The sequence below is a fragment of the Anomaloglossus baeobatrachus genome, chromosome 12 (genome assembly GCF_048569485.1).
Source record: "Anomaloglossus baeobatrachus isolate aAnoBae1 chromosome 12, aAnoBae1.hap1, whole genome shotgun sequence".
NCBI classification, from domain to species: Eukaryota; Metazoa; Chordata; class Amphibia; order Anura; family Aromobatidae; genus Anomaloglossus; species Anomaloglossus baeobatrachus.
In genome coordinates, this window is record NC_134364.1 from 138,237,735 (window position 1) to 138,256,460 (window position 18,726).

At 50.3% G+C, this 18,726-nt stretch overlaps 1 pseudogene; it reads right to left on the bottom strand.

The window, feature by feature from the left end:
* Positions 1–10,861: 10,861 nt before the first annotated feature.
* LOC142257692 (ephrin-A3-like) overlaps positions 10,862–18,726 on the bottom strand; it is a 121,027-nt pseudogene continuing 113,162 nt past the window's right edge.

Consider the following 18,726-nt stretch of genomic DNA (forward strand, 5'->3'; position numbering starts at 1 on the left):
GCTGCAGTAGACAGAGATCATGCAGGTCCCGAACATACTGAGGTGAATGAAGGGCGCAGTTTATCAGCTTTTTAAGAGAAGTGAGGGCATCAGATTTTCCCAGACTGTGGGTGGAAGGAGGCAGCATTGAAATTCCTGACCTGGGAGCGAGAGCGCAGGCAGAGGTTGTGTACAGGTGTGAAAGGCAGTGCAACATGAGGACCATCTGTTTACCTCAAATTTGTGACATTATAGGATAGAGGAATACATAGATTTACACCAGAAGTCATTACAGGAAAAAGGAACACAATATATAGATTTACCCTAAGTGTTATGGCAGGTGAGAGGGGTGCAAGAACCATCCATGCTCCCATTGAAGTGTTGTGTACCCTAGACGAACAAAGGTGCTGGGATAATAGATGTCATGTATTGCACATGAGCAGAGGGACCTCGCATGTGTGGGGTGTTCTAGGCGAGTGGAGCAGGGGGACCTCGCATGTGTCGGGTGTTCTAGGCGAGTGGAGCAGGGGGACCTCGCATGTGTCGGGTGTTCTAGGCGAGAGGGACACGGGGACCATGGATATGGCAAGAAGAATACAGTGGAGGCATGGTGGCAGTCGAGGTGTTGGGTATTCCCGACGAGAGGAGAGCCGTAGCAGTGGAAGTGTTGGGTATTCCCGACGAGAGGAGAGCCGTGGCCGTGAAGGTGTTTGGTATTTCCGACGAGAGCCGTGGCCATGATGGGTATTCCCGACGAGCGGGCACCGTGGAGGTGTTGGGTATTCCGACGAGAGGTGAGCGGGGACCAGGGAAGTATTGGGTATTCCCGATGAGAGGTGAGCGGAGACCGTTGAGGTGTTGGGTATAAGCCAACATTGAGCCACGGGTGAGGACAGGGTTGATGTCGGGCTGGTACTTGCACCTTGTTCCTCACCCTCCCCTGCAAGTACAAGTGACTAGTCAGGTTTATTCTTTTATTCATTTTCTAGGTTTACAGCATTATATGAAAATCACAGCCGATGCCGTTCATAAAAAGGTCAGTCTGATATTTATTCTCAAAGTGTCTGTGCATTGCATAGGTGGAGACTTGCCTTCATAGAAGACAACATTTGAATTTACAGTTCAGTCAGAAGGGACAATGTATACGTCATCACAGGGATGGTATACATAAAATATAGATAGATATGTATTTACAACGCCATTCTGTCTCCTGCATCCTGCTCTCCCCGTTCGGCTCTGTACAGTGGGGTCCTGCTGTATTACGGATGCGCTGGTTCCCTAGCTGTCCATCAAGAATTCCCAGGGTATTGACTATCGAGCAGTGGATGTCCCCGGTGGAGGGGTCTGGGGTAATTTAGTGCAATTTCCTCTCATCTCTGTAGAGTTGTGGGACAGTTGTCGTGGAGCTGTGACCAGCTGAGGGCGCTCTGTCTGCTGCGTCCAGGCTCTGCTACATCTCACATAGGGAACATTGGTTTAATGACTGTCCATTGCTAGTCCTGGACCCACAGAAGCCTGGAAGCTAATCCTAATTCTGAGCCTGGACATCCAGAAGGAACAGTGGCCATCACTGCAGGTTTGGTACTTCCACCTCTTCCGGTGTTTTGCAGTTTTATCATCCATTGAATCAGGTTGGCTTATTGATATAAGGTGTCTGAGGACCTTGGGAAGGAAAAGTACACAATATGGCACCAGAAAGTGTTAGAGCCAAACATTTGGTAAAGGGTTCTGCTACTGTGCTCAATGCACTTGGCCAGGAAAATCCATGAGGCTGGCGGTAATCTGGGCAAGATATCACAAGGACATCCAGAAAAGAACCAAAGTGCAACATGTCCAGGAGGAATGGAAAAAACCAACTCAGGGGATTGTAAGGCTCACTAAAACGATGGTCTGTTGTCACCCCAAGGTCCTGCACTCGGCGTGCATCCTATCCTCGCAGGAACCTAACGGGCATAGGCACTTGTTAGGGCCAGGTGGATGGGCAGACCCAGAAGGTGGATCCACTGGTTCGAACTCCCCGATGAGGGAAAGGAGTCCGGTAGCCGGAGCACTATAGGTAGCAGAACAGTCCGCGCACAAGAGCACAATGGAGAAGTCCCTGGAACCACGGGGTCACTGATGGTGGTCCGGGTGACGGAGCTCAGGTTCGGAAGCCGGGATGATGTCAGGCGGGGTCCGGAACCGTTGGAGCGATATGACGGGTCACCGCAGGGAACAGAGAAGGTGCGGACTGTCAGGATGGCAGATAGGCAGCGTTCGGGGTTCGGGATACGGCAGGACCGGATGGCAATGCAGGATCGGCTCTAGAAGAGAGAGAGGTAAGTATCTCACAGGAACACAAGGAGACCTGACTCCTAGCTTGGGAAACACGAAGATCAGGCCCCGCCCCCTTGGACATTGCACCCCTTTATACCCCGTACCTGTGTGCTTCATTTCCTGTCAGTGGACACTGGCCCTTTAAGAAAGGGTCAGTGACCGCGCGCGCGCCCTAATGCGCATGCGCGCGGCCCGGGTGCCAGAAGCCAGGGCAGGAAGCTGAGAGGAGGACGCAGCAGAGCCGGGCTGGGGCTGGGAAGCCGACGGGCGCCGGGAGCGGGGACCAGGAGGCCTGGGAAGCGCGGGCGATGGAGGCTGGAGAGCGGGGAGCGTGGCAGGTGAGCCGGGAAGCGGAGCAGAGGACCCGGGGAGCGTGACAGTACCCCCCCCCCACGCCCCCATCCCCGCAACCGGGACAGGAAGGCACGGATCAGAGGAGTACCCACATTCTCTCTGGGCTCCCAGGACCTATCCTCAGGACCATACCCTGCCCAGTCCACCAGAAAGAACTGTCGACCCCGTACGGTCTTCATGGCCACGATATCCCTTACCGCATAGATGTCGTCATCAGCAATAGGAGGAGGAGCCGGACTGGCAGCAGCGGAGAAGGGACCAAGGACAACCGGCTTGAGCAGAGAGACGTGGAAGGAGTTGGGTATCCTCATCGTGGCCGGGAGCTGCAGTTTGTAGGAGACCTCATTGATCTTGCCGAGGACTTTAAACGGTCCGATGTAGCGAGGACCCAGCTTGTAAGATGGTAACTTCAATCGGACGTACTTGGAAGCAAGCCAGACGAGATCTCCGGGGGAGAAACACGGAGGATCCAGACGTCTCTTGTCTGCGTGTCTCTTCATCCGCAGGGATGCACGTGCAAGGGACGCCTTAACTGAGTCCCAAATGGTTATAAAGTCACGGACTACCGCATCAGCAGCAGGGACATCCGAGGAAGAGGATACAGGCAATGGGACCGAAGGCTGAAGTCCGTAGACGACATGGAAGGGAGAACTGGAGGAGGACTCACTGACGTGGTGATTATGGGAGAATTCAGCCCAAGGAAGAAGCGTGGACCAATCGTCATGATGGGCGTTGACGTAGTGACGTAAGAAAGAGGTCAAAATCTGATTGACCCGTTCCAATTGGCCGTTCGACTGAGGATGGTAGGCTGAAGAAAAGTCCAGGGTTACTCCCAGATGCTTGCAGAGAGCCCTCCAGAAGCGGGAGGTAAACTGAGTTCCTCTGTCGGACACAATGTGTGATGGAAAGCCATGCAAGCGGAAGATGTGATGTATATAGGCGTCCGCGAGTTCCTGGGCAGAGGGCAGTCCAGCCATAGGGACGAAATGGGCCATTTTAGAGAACCGATCCACCACGACCCATATGACTGTGTGTCCGGAGGACAATGGCAAGTCCGTAATAAAGTCCATCGCAATGTGTTGCCAGGGAACTGAGGGTATAGGCAGAGGCAGAAGACGGCCATATGGCAGGTGTTTGGGCGTCTTGTTCCTGGCACAAGAGGAGCAGGCAGAGACAAAAGAGGCGACGTCCGTGCGAAGGGATGGCCACCAATAATGACGTACAATCGCACTCCAAGTTCTTTTCTGGCCAGCATGACCGGCTGTTTTCGAGGCATGGCCCCAGTGTAACACTTTTTGCCTGTCAGTCTCAGAGACATAGGTCTTCCCGGGCGGTATCTGGGCCAGGGTGACAGGAGCCACCGGAATAATCTTACTTGGACAGATGATGGGTTGGGATGTCTCCTCTTCCTGCTCCATGGGCATAAAAGACCTAGACAAGGCATCAGCGCGTACGTTCTTGTTCGCGGGTCGGAAATGGAGCTGGAAATCGAACCGGGCAAAGAATAAGGACCACCTGGCTTGCCGTGGGTTCAGTCGCTGAGCAGACCGCAGGTATTCCAGGTTCTTGTGGTCCGTGTAAATTATAACGGGGTACACTGCTCCTTCCAGAAGATAACGCCATTCCTCCAGAGCCAGTTTGACTGCCAATAGTTCTCGGTCACTGATGGTGTAATTGCGTTCAGGCGCTGAGAAGCTCTTGGAGAAGAAACCGCAAGTCACCATCTTCCCGGAGGAGGACTTCTGCATGAGCACTGCTCCGGCTCCCGAGGAGGAGGCATCCACCTCCAAGGTGAACTGGCGGTTTAACTCCGGTCGGTGGAGTACAGGAGAGGAGGCAAAGGCCCGCTTTAGGGAGCCAAACGCGGCGTCGGCCGCAGGTGACCAGTCTTTTGGATTAGCCCCCTTCTTGGTCAAGGCGGAGAGAGGAGCAGTCAGAGCAGAGAAATGAGGGATGAACTGGCGGTAATAGTTGGCGAATCCCAGAAAGCGTTGGATTGCCTTCAGTCCAGAAGGAGGAGGCCAGTTGAGAATGGAGGAGACCTTCTTTGGATCCATCTGCAGTCCGGTATCGGAGATGATGTAACCCAGGAAGGGGAGAGAAGACTGTTCGAAGACACACTTCTCGTACTTGGCGTACAGACGATTCTCTCTCAGTCTTTGTAGAACCAGTTGAACGTTCTCTCGGTGGGTCTGAAGGTCCGGAGAGAAGACAAGGATGTCATCCAGATATACCACCACACAGACGTAGAGAAGGTCCCGGAACACGTCGTTCACTAATTCTTGGAAGACTGCTGGTGCGTTACACAGGCCGAAGGGCATCACGCAGTATTCATAGTGCCCATCGCGAGTGTTAAACGCGGTCTTCCATTCGTCCCCCGAGCGGATACGGACCAGGTTGTAGGCACCCCGAAGATCCAACTTGGTGAACACGCGAGCTCCTCTGAGCCGATCAAACAATTCGGGGATGAGCGGCAGGGGATACTTGTTTTTTACGGTGATTTGATTCAATCCCCGGTAGTCTATGCATGGGCGTAAGTCGCCCTCTTTCTTCTTTACGAAGAAGAAGCCTGCTCCAGCAGGAGAGGAGGATCTCCGAATGAATCCCCTTGCCAGGCTCTCTGTGATGTAAGAAGACATGGCCCTTGTTTCGGCTGGAGACAGTGGATATATCCGTCCTCGAGGTGGTGTAGTTCCCGGGAGCAGGTCAATGGCACAATCGTAAGGACGATGTGGCGGAAGTACCTCTGACTCCTTCTTATCAAAGACGTCCGCGAAGGACCAATAGGCTGAGGGTAGTCCCGGTAGGGACTCTGGAACCGGAGGTCGCCCGATGGGTTGTATGGTCTTCAGACAGTTCTCATGGCAAGAAGAGCCCCATCGAGTGATTTCACCAGTGCCCCAGCTGACTGAAGGTTCGTGTGTCCGTAACCAAGGAAGGCCCAGCAGGATTTGATGTGACATGTGTGGGAGGACGTAGAGAGTGATGTTCTCGGTGTGCAGAGCACCGATACGCAATTCAACCGGCCTGGTGATCCAGGAGATGGTGTCAGAGAGGGGTCTCCCATCCACAGAGGCAATCACAAGGGGTTTGTCGAGCGGAGTAACAGGCACCTGGTACTTGTCCACCGTGGCCTGCTGCCCCAGAATCGAGGTACGCCTCAGCCGTGAACCGCGTCTCTCCCGTTGTCACTTGCACAGTCCATGTAACCGGGTCTGAGAGAGTCCCAGCACCTAGGGTGGCCTCTCCTACCGACCCTAGGCTTTGGAGTTTCCCGGCCTTTCTGGACAGGAGCGTAGCAGGTGTGTGCCCTCTCCGCAGTAGAAGCAGAGACCCTTGGCGAGCCGCTCTGCTCGACGTTGTTCAGACTGTCGCACACGGTCGACCTGCATGGGCTCATGGACGGAGACATCAGATGCCGTTGACTGGAGTACGGCGGACTTCTGCGGAGGAGAGGAATGCCGTACCGGGCGTCTCTCACGGGACACCTCTTTGGACCGCTCCTGAAAGCGAATGTCCACTCGAGTCGCTAGGGTAATCAGGGCGTCCAGGGTGGACGGTACGTCACGACCAGCCAGCTCATCTTTGATTCGACCCGAGAGTCCTTCCCAGAAGGCGGCGGTTAGGGCCTCGTTATTCCACCCGAGTTCCGAAGCCAAGGTGCGGAAACGGATGGCGTATTGATCCACCGTCAGAGTTCCCTGACGTAACCGGAAAAGAGATGAAGCAGACGCGGAGGCGCGTCCGGGCTCGTCAAAGGTGCCGCGAAAAGCCTGCAGGAACTCCTGGAGGTTCTTGGTCATAGGGTCCTCCTTCTCCCACAAGGGGTTCATCCACGCCAGTGCCTCGCCCTCTAGGTGAGACATTATGAAGGCGACCTTGGCTTGGTCGGAGGCAAACAAATGCGGCAGCTGCGTGAAATGGAGGGAGCATTGGTTTATAAACCCCCTGCAGGTCTTGGGATCTCCGGCGTAACGGGGTGGTGAGGCCAAACGAAGTCTGGAAGCATCCGAGGAGGCTGCCACGGGAGCGGGAGCCGTGGATTGACTAGTGGAGGCCGGAGGTGCTGAAGATGTGACCGATGCTTGTAGCGTGTTCAAGCGGGCGTCCACGGAAGTCATAAAGTTCAGCATGCGGGTCTGGACTTCACGCTGGCGTTGGAATTCCTCATGCAAGGCCGCTAGTGCTTCGGCGGGATCCATGGCCTGATCTTACTGTTAGGGCCAGGTGGATGGGCAGACCCAGAAGGTGGATCCACTGGGCCGAACTCCCCGATGAGCGAAAGGAGTCCGGTAGCCGGAGCACTATAGGTAGCAGAACAGTCCGCGCACAAGAGCACAATGGAGAAGTCCCTGGAACCACGGGGTCACTGATGGTGGTCCGGGTGACGGAGCTCAGGTTCGGAAGCCGGGATGATGTCAGGCGGGGTCCGGAACCGTTGGAGCGAGATGACGGGTCACCGCAGGGAACAGAGAAGGTGCAGACTGTCAGGATGGCAGATAGGCAGCGTTCGGGGTTCGGGATACGGCAGGACCGGATGGCAATGCAGGATCGGCTCTAGAAGAGAGAGAGGTAAGTATCTCACAGGAACACAAGGAGACCTGACTCCTAGCTTGGGAAACACGAAGATCAGGCCCCGCCCCCTTGGACATTGCACCCCTTTATACCCCGTACCTGTGTGCTTCATTTCCTGTCAGTGGACACTGGCCCTTTAAGAAAGGGTCAGTGACCGCGCGCGCGCCCTAATGCGCATGCGCGCGGCCCGGGTGCCAGAAGCCAGGGCAGGAAGCTGAGAGGAGGACGCAGCAGAGCCGGGCTGGGGCTGGGAAGCCGACGGGCGCCGGGAGCGGGGACCAGGAGGCCAGGGAAGCGCGGGCGATGGAGGCTGGAGAGCGGGGAGCGTGGCAGGTGAGCCGGGAAGTGGAGCAGAGGACCCGGGGAGCGTTACAGCACTCAAGTAATAACAGCCCATAGGTGTGGCCGCCAGTTGTATGTTGTGGGCCGGGGCAGAGCAGGGCCCTGTGGATCACAAGCTCTAGGCAGCAGCTCCTTGGTCCTGTCTGCTCAATGATATTATTCAAGAAATCACAAGACCTCGATAGTGTCCACTAGTGTCAGGGTTGTGATTTTAGTGCCGCAGGTTCAGTCTAAGGCTAGTTTCACACTTGCGTTGAACGGTATCCGTTGCATTGCATTGTGTAACGGATGCAACGGATGTGTTGCATATAGTGGCACAGCGGATGCAACGGATGCTGCAAAACAACGCAATCCGTTTTGATTTTTTTTTTTTTTTACAGTTTTACCAGCGGCAGACTATTGTGAACGATCAGCTGATCTGCAGCCGGCCGCCGGGTGATCAGCTGATCGCTCCCAGTAGCCGGCCGCCGGGTGATCAGCTGATCGCTCCCTGCAGCCGACCGCCGGTGATCAGCTGAGCGCTGTCACTTGCCGGCCGCCGGGTGATCAGCTGATCGCTCCCAGTAGCCTGCCGCCGGGTGATCAGCTGATCGCTCCCTGCAGCCGACCGCCGGGTGATCAGCTGAGCGCTGTCACTTGCCGGCGCCCGGGCATGCCGGCGGGCGGGCGCTCAGCTGAGCACTGTCACTTGCCGGCGCCCGGGCATGCCGGCGGGCGGGCGCTCAGCTGAGCGCTGTGACTTGCCGGCGGCCGGGCATGCTGGCGGCCGGTCGCTCAGCTGAGCGCTGTCGCTTGCCGATGGCCGGGCGCTCAGCTGAACGTTCGGCCACCGCGAGCCAAAATAAAGTTTGATTTAAAAAAAAAAAAAAGAGCATGCGCAGTGAAATCCAGAGGATTCCGCTGCTCAAAACAAAGTTACATGCTGCGTTCCTCCCGCTGGGCGGAAGCAACGGAGCGTCGCCCAGCGGAAGCAACGCAGGTCCTTTTGGTACAATCCGTCACCTATACAAGTCTATGGGAAACAGCGGAATCCGTTAACGGATTCCGCTGTTTTCCAAAAGGGCGGATTGTAACGGAAGGAAATAAACGCAAGTGTGAAAGTACCCTTAATAAAAAAAAAAAGATTTTTGTTAAAAAAAAAATAAAAATAAATGAGATTAAGGTTATGTGCGCACAGTGCGTTTTTCGCGGCGTTTTTGCGCGTTTTTCGGGTGCGTTTTTGCTCAGAAAACTGCATGACTTGGCTTCCCCAGCAAAGTCTATGAGTTTTCATTTTTGCTGTCCGCACACATCTGTTTTTTTTCAGCTGCGTTTTTGTGGTGCCACAAAAACGCAGCATGTCATTTATTCCCGCGTTTTTCACTGCGCTTTTCATCCATTGAGTTCAATGGGATGTTGAAAGACGCAATGAGAAACGCAAATAGCTGCGTTTTGGTGCGTTTCTAAGACCAAAAACGCAGCTATAAACGCAGGAGGTGGGTAGTAAAGTGACATGTACAGGAAGAGGATTCCTTCTGTCAGTAAATGCAGAAGCGTGAATCCTCTCGGTACCGTCACCGCCACTTCCACGTCCCGTCCTGTGCATGTATGCTGCCGTGCGGCGCCATGTTCGGGCAGGAGGTGGAAGCGGCTGCGAAAACAAAAGTTAAAAGTAGAAAAAAAAAAAAAAAGTTATACTCACCTGATTGCAGCTTCCCGGTGCCATGCCCGCTCCCAGCTCCTCTCACGGTATCGCCAGCCCCGCTCCGGCTGTGTGCAGACGGCCGGGAAACCTCCGATGGATGCAGGACCTGGCGATGGATCACCTGATGCAGTCACCTGACGCATCAGCTGATCGTAAGTATCGCGGTGACGCGGGCGCCCGGCCGGTATCAGCGGATGCGTCAGGAGACTTCATCCCTGATTACCGGCAGCTGCTGCAGCGATCGGACGGGATCAGACTCCCGCCCCATCACTGCAGGAGCTGCCGGTAATCAGGACATAAGTGAGTATTATTTTTTTTTGCACCGATGCATCAGCTGATTGTATAATCGGCTTTTATAGAATCAGCTGATGTGTGATGTGATTCAGGCACTTGATCCTGACACATCATCTGATCGCTTTGCCTTCCAGCAAACCGATCAGATGATATTGGATCCGGATTGGACGGCGCGGGACCCTGTCCCAGGATTACTGCGGAGGGGGGTTCTTTATTTCAATAAAGATGGAGTCACTAATTGTGTTGTGTTTTATTTCAAATAAAAATATTTTTCTGTGTTGTGGTTTTTTTTTATCTTTACTAGAAATTCATGGTGGCCATGTCTAATACTGGCGTGACACCATGAATTTCGGGCTTAGGGCTAGCTGATAATATACAGCTAGCCCTAACTCCATTATTACCTAGCTAGCCACCCGGCTTCAGGGCAGCTGGAAGAGTTGGATACAGCGCCAGAAGATGGCGCTTCTATGAAAGCGCCATTTTATGGGGTGGCTGCGGGACTGCAATTCACAGCGGGGGTGCCCAGAAAGCATGGGCACCCTGCACTGTGGATTCCAATCCCCAGCTGCCTAGTTGTACCCGGCTGGACTCAAAAATTGGACGAAGCTCACGTCATTTTTTTTTAAAATTATTTCATGAAATTCATGAAATAATTTAAAAAAAAGGGCTTCCCTATATTTTTGGTTCCCAGCCAGGTACAAATAGGCAGCTGGGGGTTGGGGGCAGCCCGTACCTGCCTGCTGTACCCGGCTAGCATACAAAAATATGGCGAAGCCCACGTCATTTTTTTTGTTTGGGGGGGCAAAGAAATCCTGCATACAGTCCTGGAAGGAGGATGCTGAGCCTTGTAGTTCGACAGCTGCTGTCTGCTCTCCTGCATACACTATTGGATGGAGGATGCTGAGCCTTGTAGGTCTGCTCCCCCTGACTCTCCCTCAATCCCTCAAGCATTCAGTCCTGGATGGAGCATGCTGAGCCTTGTAGTTCTGCAGCTGTCTGCTCTTCTGCATACACTAGTGGAGAATGAAGAACACATTGAAGAAGGAAATGACATCAGACCTTTTTTTTTTGTTCACTGATAAAAAAACGCAGCAAAACGCAGAGATCAAAAACGCAGCAAAACGCAGCGTTTTTGTGCGTTTTTAGCGGCCAAAAACGCACAAAAACGCAGCGTCAAAAAGACGCAGTGTGCGCACATAGCCTAAGGACGCTGCTCCTCCTCCCATCAGCCGCTCCCCAACCTGCACAGTCCTTACAGAGTTCTGAATGTGGAGATTGCATTCATTTCTCCGAGGTGTTCAGCCTGAAACAAGAAAACTAAGACGCCAAGAGAGTCATTAGGAGCAGAGAGACGGCCACCGTCAAATGTAAGTGTTCTCGCTACGGGCTCGTCCCACTAATGCTCTTCTCCAACTTGGGGATCTCTGGATTAAAGTTACCTGAAATACAGGAGGGAAAAGGTGAATGGAGGAAAGCAAGATCTGGTGTCCAACAGTAAAGCAGAAATGGGCTCAAGTGGCAGTCCAAGAGGCGGGCAGAGGGCACGGACCAGAGTCCCAGTCCAAGAGGCGGGCAGAGGGCACGGACCAGAGTCCCAGTCCAAGAGGCGGGCAGAGGGCACGGACCAGAGTCCCAGTCCAAGAGGCGGCCAGAGGGTACGGACCAGAGTATCAGTCCAAGATGCGGGCAAAGGGCAAGGGCCAGAGTCCCAGTCCAAGATGCGGGCAAAGGGCAAGGGCCCCGGTTGCAGTCCGAGGAGATATGGGTGGAGGGTAGGGGTCGAGGTCATAGTCAGAGGTAGGCGGAGGGCATGGGCCGAGTCAGTCAGGGGATGTAGAGCGTGAAAAAGGTGATTGATGTAGGAAGGTGGAGAGTGAAGGTAGACGAGTGGGATCGTCCATGTGATGTCTGCAGAGGACTTAAACACCAGAGGGGACTAGCGAGACTGAACAACATGTCCCTTGAACACAAAAGTACATTTAAGCCAAGAGGAGACAGCAGATGGAGGTGACCGTCCAGTATGTAGGTCACAATATACATGGCGGCCGCCTACAAGATGCACATTAGACAAGGGTTTACTTACACAACACCCAAGGAGGTTTATATTTATGACAGGAGCAGCAGTGTCTTCGGGAGCCCAAAAACATTAAGCTCAGAGTCGCCCTGTGACACCGTCGTGCGGGCGGCAATAACAGCTAAACACGATGAAGGGAAGCAGCTCATGTGATTATCTGGCCGGCCAGGAACAATCCAATCTACATTCCAACAGCAGCAATGAAGCTGGTGTCTTAGTCCCGGGTAGTCAGAGCTCAATCACTAATCCAGTCAAACACTTGGCTGCAATTTCCGAATCTTTCGGGACGACATCGGGCACAAGTAGCAGGTGCCTGCAGACTACCATATTTGATGGGTGTGATGGCCTGTCATGGATGAGGCACGAGACCACTCTGCGGGTCATCAACTACCGATCTGCATCTATGGGCACCTCCTGTAGAATATGATCCGGACACCAGCATGTGAGGAAGTGTGAGAAACTGCTATGAGTCGACCATCCTGCAGGGGGAGACAGCGCACCACGAGTGAGCAGCAGGGCTGTGCAGTCGGTAAGCTAAACCTTCGACTCAGACTCTTCAATTTCCCTTGCACCGACTCAGACTCCACCACTCCGACTCCTACATATATTGCTTATAGTTAGGTGAAAAATTTATTGTAGGACATCAACATGTGTATGTGATCATCAGACATTTAATTTTTATGATACAATAATCAAGATATTTTAATAGAACATAAAATATATTTATTGGATACAACTTTAGAACACAAAAAACTAATAAATTGTAAATATGTAATACAATATGTAATATACAGTAGACTACATATATATCTTGTGTAATATATATACACACACACTGTATAATTATATATTATATATATTACATATTTACAATTTATTAGTTTGTGTTCTAAAGTTGTATTACAATAAATATATTTTATGTTCTATCTAAATATCTTGATTATTGTATCATAAAAATGATTAAATGTCTGATGTTCACATTATACTACAATATATTTTTCACTTAAATATGAGCATTATGCTAAATATTTAGTATGTTTTTGATGAAAAATGTTTTCTGCCACTTACATAGTGCATTATCTATATATATATCTATATATATATATATATATATATATAACACTATGTAGGTGGCAAAAAACAGTTTTCAACAAAAACATAGTAAATAACATTTGTGTAGTCTATGAATTTGTTGTAAGACATAGAATTGCCTCCATCAGATCCTCCTTCACAGATGACCTGATCTGACCTAATATTAAGGCTAGAGAACATCCTCTCTACAGTAACTTGGGTTGGAGGCAAAGCAATAACCACATGGGCAACATCTCTAACAATTTCCGGGTATAAAGGAATTGCCTCATGCACAGTCAGTTTTGATGAACAGTTGAATTTTTCTATTTCTTTGAGAGCAAGTGAAACATTTTACTGAAATCTGGCCAATCTGCTGCTATAGGAGACGGAGGGAAATCTTTTTCCTTCCGGCAACACTTTGCTGCTTCATGTCATCCAAATACTTCTCAAAGTTAAACTCCTCATCTTCTCAGATTCCTTAATAACAGGGTCGGTACCGCAGGACTGGCGCATAGCAAATGTGGTGCCAATATTCAAAAAGGGGACAAAAACTGAGCCGGGAAATTATAGGCCGGTAAGTTTAGCCTCTACGGTTGGTAAAATCCTTGAGGGTTTGTTGAGAGATGCTATACTGGAGTATCTCAAGAAAAATAACCTTATGACAGAGTATCAACATGGGTTTATGAGGGATCGATCCTGTCAAACTAATTTGATCAGCTTCTATGAAGAGGTAAGTTCAAGCCTGGACCAGGGAAATGCAGTGGATGTTGTGTATATGGACTTTTCAAAAGCTTTTGATACGGTGCCACACAAAAGGTTGGTACATAAAATGAGAATGAGAATAATGGGGATAGGGGAAAATATGTGTAACTGGGTTAAAAACTGGCTCAGTGATAGGAAACAAAGGGTGGTTATTAATGGTACGTACTTGGACTGGGTCTCAGTTCATAGTGGGGTACCACAGGGGTCAGTATTGGGCCCGCTTCTTTTCAACATATTTATAAATTACCTTGTTGGGGGCATGCGGAGTAGAATTTCAATATTTGCAGATGATACTAAACTCTGCAGGGTAATCAATACAGAGGAGGATAATTTTATATTACAGGGAGATTTATGTAAATTGGAGGATTGGGCTGAGAAGTGGCAATTGAAGTTTAATGTAGATAAATGTAAGGTCATGCACTTGGGTAGAGGAAATAACATTTATGATTATGTACTTAATTGTAGAACACTGGGTAAAACAGACACAGAAAAAGACTTGGGTGTATGGGTGGATGGTAAACTTCACTTTAGTGGACAGTGTCAGGCAGCTGCTGCCAGGGCTAATAAAATAATGGGATGTATTAAAAGAGGTATACGTGTTCATGAAAAAAAATATAGTTCTACCTCTACAAGTCACTAGTGCGACCGCACTTAGAATACTGTGTACAATTCTGGTCACCGATATATAAGAAGGACATAGCTGAACTGGAGAGGGTGCAGAGAAGAGCGACCAAGATTATTAGAGGAATGGGTGGGCTGCAATACCAAGACAGGTTATTAAACTTGGGGTTATTTAGTTTGGAAAAACGAAGGCTTAGGGGGGATCTAATCACAATGTATAAATATATGAGGGGACAGTAGAGACCTTTCCAAAGATCTTTTTACACCTAGGCCTGCGACTGGAACACGGGGGCATCCGCTACGTCTTGAGGAAAGAAGGTTTAATCATATTCACAGACGAGGATTCTTTACTGTACGAGCAGTGAGACTGTGGAACTCTCTGCCGCATGATGTTGTAATGAGTGATTCACTACTAACATTTAAGCAGAGCCTGGACGCCTTTCTTGAAAAATTTAATATTACCAGTTATGTATATTAGATTTTATGACAGGGTATTGATCCAGGGAACTAGTCTGATTGCCGGATGTGGAGTCAGGAAGGAAATTTTTTCCCCATTGGAACTTGTTTGCCACATTGGGGTTTTTTTGTCTTCCTCTGGATCAACATGTTAGGCTACAGGTTGAACTAGATGGACTTAGAGTCTCCCTTCAACCTTAAAAACTATGATACTATGATACTATGATGAGGATGAAGATATGGCAGCAGTAGCACTGTCAGGACCCAAGTCCTCTTGCACCTGGCAGTCCTGTAGCCGCTCATCCTAACTGCTACCTCACTCAAAGCTTCTTTTCCTTTAGTAAGCTGTTGATCATCAAGCAGTATACGAAGACTTGGGTCCACATAAACAGCTGTCAGAAGAATTTTATTTTCCAATAGCTGTGTATCTCTCCGTTTCATTGAAGCAGAAATGCCATCTGCGATTAAACCTCCTCTTTGGGACAGGCAAAATAGCAAGTTCTTCCACTCCCATATGAAAATGCCAGGAGTTCAATCCTCAGCTTGTAATTTTTTAGTCACGGTAAATGGGTGATTAAGCAATTCCTTCAATTTAGCCACCTGTGTCCAATGACCTTCATTTAAGGTTACTTGAGGGTTTACCATATCTATAAGAAATGATTTTAGTTCAAGCAATCGCTCAGTCATTAAATAAGTGCTGCCTCACCGAGTGGCTTGATCAACAATTGCCCCTTTCCCAGCACATTTCTTCAAGATGGAATCAATTTTAGGGGTTCTGCCGGCAATAACCAACTTCCTCACTTTTCCAATTAGATTTCCAGCATGTCCGCCCAGTTTCACACATCCGGCTTTTCACCAGTTTGGCGGATGCGGCGCACGCCAGTATAGTACGATACAGTACAGTGGCAACACCACAACTTCCGGGTCACATGACAGCATGTGACCGGCGTTTGTCGCGCTGCCACTGTACTGTATACACTGTACTGGAGTGCGCCGCATCCGCCAAACCGGTGAAAAGCCGGATGTGTGAAACCGGGGTCCCGGTCTTGCAGACTCTTTCATTGCCAGCTGCAGCGTGTGCACAACACAGCGCATGTGATGAATAAGAAAGTGTTTTGAAGCAGCTTCAACAAGATCATCTAATCCTAAAGTATCATTTTGCTGTTCTTCTGTTGTAATATCTGTTTGTTCCTCCGTTACATGAGCAGCGCTGTGGCTCCATCTCACACATACTAAATCCTAAATTTTCTTCTAGCTGTTGTTCATTACTCTCATTCATCAGTTTAATTGTACTTATCAAGTTTGAACCATTGTCCTTTACAATAGCAAGAACCTGTTCTTTTTTGAGTTGGTAATCTTGCAGAACTTTTTCCACTAAGGCCTGGAGAAGCTGGCTGCTGTGATGAGCTTTACTATCTGTTACTGCCAGTGTCTTGCTAACAATTTATTTCTTCTTTACAAACATCGAATATTGATGGCAAAATAATTGAGTGAAATGCAGTGACTCTGGGCATCCCAGCAAAGGCAATGGGTGACAAGATAGGACATTCAGACACAGCGTTTTGTGAGGATCCTCAAAAACCTTTCAGGTGATGCAGTTTTTTAAAAAGCTGATCTGCTTTTGCAGCTGACAAATGTATCCTCAAAAAACGCAGCAAAAACGCTGTGTGTGAATGTAGCCTTAGATCAGGAACAGAACAGCCATTTATAGGACATTTCATAACTTTCCCAAATTCCTATGAAAAAATATTCAACACATTCTGCATTGCATTACTGTGCCCAATTTATTATATATTCTAGGAGTCGGAGCCGGTTCATTTTATACCGACTCCGACTCCATCAAAATGAGCTGCGACTTCGGCTCCATCAAAATTAGCTCCGACTCCGGCTCCGACTCCATCAAAATTAGCTCCGACTCCACGACTCCAACTCCACAGCCCTGGTGAGCAGAATCACCTAGGTCTTCAATCTTCACCTCTGGTCCTATCATGAATTGGGGCAGGGTGGGAGCGTGCTTCTCTCCAGAATGAGCCGCTGCGGGGGAAGGACTACACCATTACCACGCGCCTGACGTAGTCCTGACAACAGTAAGCAATCACCATCCCCCCAGGTCCCAGGTTTTAAACACTTACTGGTTGCGCTGCACACGGACACTTTCATCTTCAGGCACGAGTGCCGGTGGTTGTGGGTTGGTGTTGCTGGAAAAAGAAAAAAAAACAATAAGAATGGGTGCAATGTAAAAATTAAGACTAAAATACCAGGAGGAACAACTGAAGGGTTCAACTGAGTATCAGCAGGAGGGATCCTGTAAGGGGACCGGGGATGTCCATCCACCGGACAGAGAACAATAGAGGAAAATAGGGTTTATTTGAGCAGCGCCAATGATCACTTCTCAGTTGTAGATACTACAGATGTAGTAGTAGTTGTGTCCCGCGTGGAACTCGTACCCCAGAGAAAAGGCGCTGTACCGCTGAAACTTCTCCGAGAACTTGATGGGGCTGTGTGGGGAGTGCGGCCGGTTACATTCCCAGCGCTTGAAGCCATGGCTGGTGTTGCAGGAGTGGTAGCCCTCATAATTCACCATGTACAGGATATACTGCTCCATCCGGTGATCTGCCATCGTATCGTTATAATGTGGGCAGTAAATGTCAAGGTAGTCGTTAACATTCACCTGAACCGTGTAGTCATTGCGCCGCAAACTGGAACGAAAAAAAAAAAGCCATTAGTCCCATCAGCCGAGCCACCCCGCAGAGCAGGGACCCCTTTAGCTTCCCCGCAGGAGCCGACCCCCGGGATATCCTGATCCCCAAACACCACACCATCTTTACACCAGAAGCCAGATAGAGTCTGCTGAAAAGCTTCTGACAGGCCGCCTCTGGTCACGTGTGTCCGTCCGGTGTATAGCTTCTGCCTCCGGAAGCCACACAAAGTATTACACTTTTAAAAAAGTGTAACCCCTCCCCTCTGCCTATACACCCTCCCGTGGATCACGGGCTCCTCAGTTTTGGTGCAAAAGCAGGAAGGAGAAAACTTATAAATTGGTCTAGGGTAAATGCAATCCGAAGGATGTTCGGAGAACTGAAAACCATGAACCAAAAGAACAATTCAACATGAACAACATGTGTACACAAAAGAACAACCAGCCCGAAGGGTACAGGGGCGGGTGCTGGGTCTCCCAATAGGAGCTAGAAGAAAAGGAATTTACCGTAAGTAAACAAAATTCCCTTCTTCTTTGTCGCTCCATTGGGAGACCCAGACAATTGGGACGTCCAAGAGCAGTCCCTGGGTGGGTAAAAGAATACCTCAATAAAAAAGAGCCGAAAAAAACGGCCCCCTCTTACAGGTGGGCAACCGCCGCCTGAAGGACTCGCCTACCTAGACTGGCGTCTGCCGAAGCATAGGTATGCACTTGATAGTGTATCGTGAAAGTGTGCAGACTAGACCACGTAGCTGCCTGACACACCTGCTGAGCCGTAGCCCGATGCCGCAAAGCCCAGGACGCACCCACGGCTCTGGTAGAATGGGCTTTCAGCCCTGAAGGAAGCGGAAGCCCAGCAGAACAGTAGGCTTCGAGAATCGGTTCCTTGATCCACCGAGCCAAGGTTGACTTGGAAGCCTGCGAACCCTTACGCTGGCCAGCGACAAGGACAAAGAGCGCATCTGAACGACGAAGGGGCGCCGTGCGAGACACGTAGAGCCGGAGTGCTCTCACTAGATCCAAAGAGTGCAAATCCTTTTCACACTGGTGAATTGGATTAGGGCAAAATGAAGGTAAGGAGAGATCCTGATTGAGATGAAAAGGAGATACCACCTTAGGGAGAAATTCCGGGACCGGACGCAGGACCACCTTATCCTGGTGAAACACCAGGAAGGGGGCTTTGCATGACAGCGCTGCTAGCTCAGACACTCTCCGAAGTGATGTGACTGCCACTAGGAAGGCCACCTTCTGCGAAAGACGTGATAGAGCGACATCCCGCAGCGGCTCGAAAGGTGGTTTCTGAAGAGCCGTTAGCACCCTGTTAAGATCCCAGGGTTCCAGCGGACGCTTGTAAGGTGGGACTATGTGGCAAACTCCCTGCAGGAACGTGCGAACCTGCGGAAGCCTGGCTAGACGCTTTTGAAAAAACACGGAGAGCGCCGATACTTGGCCCTTGAGAGAGCCGAGTGACAAACCCTTGTCCATTCCGGATTGAAGGAA